We start from the raw sequence: 5,417 nt of genomic DNA, 5'->3' as shown, positions 1-5,417 counted from the left end.
GAAAACCTAGCATTTCTTTACCCAGGAGCTGTAGAGATAATTAGAGAGTGTTTCTATGAGTTTAAATTAGAATAATAGGGTAAATGATGTACCAATAGAGTTATAAGTTTTGGGGACTTAAATGGTTATGGGAAATATACAGATTACCCCCAACTTAAAGTGCTTAATGTTCCTATCAGATGGTATGACTATCCATACCAGTCGTACCCTCCAATACGAGTGGTACCCACCACTCATACCCTGGACTTTCCCCTTGGATCCAACCTGTCCAACACATGACTCATCTAAACCAAGTCGTACCCAAACTATACGATTAGTACCCCCAAACAGTATCCCTGGCAGAATAGAACCAAACTATTTAAACTATTTAGGGTTCCATTACCCAACCATACCATGCAATAGTTCTATTAAAATTCAAATAATATAGTAAAAAAGATATCATAGACATTTTATCTAACACGTTGGGGGCATAGTGTTTCCATAACCAATTTCAATTACCAATTAACCATTCCCATTCAACCAATTGTCTGAACCACCATTAACGTATGTAAAAACATAATTAAAACATGGAAAAACCCATAACCAAGCATTCCATACCAAAACCCCAACATATATTTAAAAACCCCAAAACCATATAATAATCATGCCATGAAAACATTGTACAAATCATGCCATTAGTTGAAAGTAACAATGAGTGAGAAGTACATGCCTCAGATTACGAAGATGATGGAGAGAAATCACTCGCACAAGCCCTAAATTGATCCTCTAGATGAAACCCTATCCTTTCTTCACGTAAGAGCCTTAGAGAGAATTAGAGAGTGTTTCTAAGTATTTAAGATTAGAATAATAGGGTAAATGATGTCCCAATAGAGTTATAAGTCCTGGGGCCTTAAGTGGTTATAGGAAATATATAGATTACCCCCAACTTAAACTGCTTAAAGTTCCCATCAGATGGTACGACTACCCATACCAGTCGTACTATCTAATACGAGTGGTACCCATCACTCGTACCCTAGACCTCCCTCTTGGACCCAACACTGTCCACTATATGACATCTAAACCAAGGCGTACCCAAACTATATGATTAGTAACCCCAAACCATATCCCTGGCAGAATAGAACCAAAAGAAGTCTAAACACTGTCTACCATATGAGTCAATGGTATGACTCATACCCTATCTTATGACTCATGGTGAGCCACTCGTACTCCAATCCTAGATAAGTTACTAAGTCTCAAATAAATTAAAGGAAAAACCCAAAAAATACATCCCGTATCTAACCATATGACCTATACCCTCCAAGTCATACCCATTCCAAAAACCATATCCATCCCACCAACTAAGACTAGTTAGCATACAATCAGGATCATATCAACCGTACCCCATCATACGATTGGTACCCAAAAGTCGTATGATGGCTAGTATCTAAAAATCTAAGAAAATTTCTAAGGGTAAAAATCCCGAGTGTTTCAATCACACACACTAGGATCATTCATCCCCAAATGACGGATAAGGTAGGTCAAGCACAAGTATGATTCACTTGCATTATCAAATATCAACCCAACCTTTAACCAAGTTAGAAAACAAAGATGTGATCAAGAACGTATAAGTTTCACACAAATATCCAAAGAAGAAAATAAATGCAAATATTTGGACTTTATATCTGCTTTCGCTTCTAATGTAGCCTTTTCCACCTTATGGTTCTGCTATAGATCCTGGGCATCTCCTTGGTCCGTAACTGATGAACTTATCGATCCAATATCTCAACCAAGACCTCTTCATAAGATAGAGAATCCGAGATACCCAATCATTCTAAAGGAACCACCAAAAAAGGGTTACCAAGACACTTTCTTAATATAGAGACATGAAATACTAGATGAATGGAGCTCAAACTAAAAGACAACTCTAATTGATAAGCGACATTACCAACCCTCCTAAAAATTGCATAAGACCAACATACCAGGAACTGAGCTTTCCCTTTTTACCAAACTGTATCACTCCCTTCATCAGAGATACCTTCAGAAAGACCTTATCCCCAACCTTGAACTCCAAGTCTCTATGCCTTACATCTGTATAGGAGTTTTGGTGACTTTAGGCCACCTTAATCCTATCCCAAATCACCTTTACCTTTTCTATTGGCTGGTAAACCAAATCTAGGCCAAACATATCCACCTCACCTAGCTCAAACCACCCAATAGAAGACCTACAACTCCTACCATACAATGCCTTAAAAGGGGCTATCCCAATGCTAAAATGATAACAATTGTTGTAAGAAAACTCTACCAAAGGTAGATGCTCAACCCAATGGCTACCACAGTCAATCACACATGTATGATACATGTCCTTTAATGTTTGAATAGTCCTTTCTACATAACCATCTATCTTTGGATGAAAAGCAGTACTTAGAATAACCTTAGTCCCCAACCCTTTCTGAAAAAACCACACAAAATAAGATGAAAACTGTGTACCATGATCAAAGATAATCAAAATAGGTACCCTGTGTAGCTTTACAATCTAATAAAGATACAACATTGCATAGTCCTTAGTTGAAAAATTAGTATGCACCAGAAAGAAGTGAGCGGATTTTGTCATTCTATCCATGATGACCCAAATAGAATCAAATTGGTTCTGAGACCAAGGAAGATCGGTAATGAAATTCATATTGATTACCTCCCATTTCTATTCAGGCAATTCAATTTCCTAATATAACCCTCCAGGCATCATGTGCTCAACTTTGACTTGTTGGCATACCATACACTTGGCCACAAGATCAGCCACATGTCTCTTCACACCATTCCACCAATACATATCTTTGAGATCATGATATATTTTTGTCAAATAGGATAAACAACATAGCGAGATTCATGCATCTCATCCAAAATCCTTTATCGCAAACCATCGACATCAGAAACACATAACCTCCCTTGGTACCACAAGGTACAATCACTACTAATCTCGAATACTATCACCTTTTGCCTACCTATATCATCCTTGATTTTTAAAAATGTAAGATCTAGTATTTGCTTTTCCTTGATATCTGCCCTAAGACATGACTGAACCACTTCCTATACCATCACACCACCATCATTAAAGTCCAAGAAATGAATTCCCAGATTAGCCAAGCGGTGAATATCCTTCACTAATTCCTGTTTCTCCTTATCCACATGAGTTAAAATCTTCATGGATAATCTACTATGAGTATTAGCAACTATGTTAACTTTACCTGGGTGGTAGTGAAGACTCACATCATAGTCTTTGAGAAGTTCCAACCATCTTATCTACCTGAGATATCCACATACACTCTATATAAATAAAGCTACCATATTTTTAAAGCATAAACCACTGCTAAAAGCTCCACATCATGAGTAGGATAATTCCTATCATGCGCCTTCAACTACCTAGAAGCATAGGTTATAACTTTTTATGTGCTGCATTGTAATGCCCCAGGAGTATACCCTGGACACCACACAGTGCTTACGGCCCCGAGAGATCACAAGCTAACCTATGAGCTGGTACCTACCATGAGAACTAAATAAAACTGATAATAAAAGATACACATGTACAAAATAACTAAATATGCCACAAAGTTTTAAATAATAAACCATTCCTAAGTTATAAGTCTAAAAATAACTGTCTGAAAACTGACAAAATAATGACAAATTAACTGACTTCTTGAAGTGTTCGAAAATCTCTAACTGACTTAAAAAAGTTGATGGAACAGGTCCTAACTTACTCCAGCTGACTACTGAGCTGAAATGCTGGAAATAAACATAATTGGCCCTCGATGTATGAGGACTCACCACTGCTGCTGCTTTTGTTGTGCTGTAATGACTAAGTATGGTCGGGAGCCTGAGCGTTTGAACCTATAATATGAGACAATAATGCAAAAAATGAGTATGCAGTCAGTACTTTGAATGTACCAGTATGCTAAATAAGGTTAGGCTGATATGCATGGGTTATGTGCATGAGTAATAACTAATTGAATGAATAGAATGAGATAACCAAATAACCGATATGAATGTGTGAATGTTGTAAAATCTGAGAATGCATGACCAAACATATAACATAATCCTAAAATAGTTTGTAAACTGAAATACTAAAATCTGGTTGCTGAATAACTGTTGAATTATATGCTATGGTCAAACAAAACTAAACTAAATTCTAAACTGAATACTGAACTAGAAACTGTGGGGGGAAGGGGGGAATTATCTAATCGACATGCCCCAAACTGAATTGATTGGGTCCCAACCCGTGACCCCAGTTGGAAGGGTGCTAGTACTATGCCATGGGCACTAACAATGGTTGTGAAGTTAGTCCTGATTTGGCGGTGACCCCTAAGATTAGTCTGAATTAGTAGGTGATCCCTGAAAGTGTCAGTCTTAAACTGGAGGGTGACATCTCATAACCCTCACTGGCTATGTAATTCTGGAACTTAGGGATTGCTTCTAAGGACCCAGTCCTAACTGACAGGTGAGTCCCCATCCCTATGTTTTCTTGGTTCTAAATCCAACTCGTAATTGAATGACACAGATTACGGGATTGAACTAAGTTTAATTGAAGAGGGAACTAAGTCAGATTACTAAACTAATCTAGGTTTGATTGACAGATAACTGACTAAACTGATGATGCTCATACGTGTCTGAAACTATTCTAAAAATACCAATACTAAGTAAACAGCTAAATTTTGGGTATTCATAACCCCCAAGACTCGATAACAATAACAAAAAGACATACCAAAGCTTCGAAAAACCATAATAAGTAGTCATTGTTCAAACTCAATCATTTAAGCATTTCATCAAATGCTTGGAGTTCATGGGCTTAAGCTTGGGAATAGTTTAAACATGTAATAATAGCATAATTGCAACATTAAAATCATGGATTAAGAGTAATCAAATGAGTAAGCACTATTAAATTGTGTTAAGGCTAACTCTAGCGAAACCACATGATAAACCTAATTTGAAATCCAAGTTCATAATAGCTTCATGAAGATAACTCATAATAACAAGTCAAAATTATAACTTTAATCTTAAAAATGGGTTCTTGGACTCTATGGGTGAAAGGGACCCATGGATGAACATCTAACATACCTTAATTGATGAATTTGTGAAAGTTCTTGGTGATTTTCTTGAAGACTAAGCTTGAATCCCTTGATCTTTTTGAAGAGGGGGCTTTCTTTTGAGAGGATTTTGTTAATAAGATAGCAAATTATCCTTTTGGGACCTAAAATTCCATGTCATAGACCTATTGGATAAAGGGAAAAGACCCAAATGCCCTTGTAAAATTGGAAACAGAAGATGGAAAAATAAGGGGTATGCTATAGAGCGGATGCCAGGGCTCTATTGTGGGCACCCTTAGGGGTGAAATGGAGTGCACGCCGTCTAATCACGTGCAGCTACTATTTTAAAAGTCCAAACATATC

The sequence above is a fragment of the Capsicum annuum genome, chromosome 3 (genome assembly GCF_002878395.1).
Source record: "Capsicum annuum cultivar UCD-10X-F1 chromosome 3, UCD10Xv1.1, whole genome shotgun sequence".
Lineage (NCBI taxonomy): Eukaryota > Viridiplantae > Streptophyta > Magnoliopsida > Solanales > Solanaceae > Capsicum > Capsicum annuum.
Note: the sequence above shows the minus strand (reverse complement) of the source record.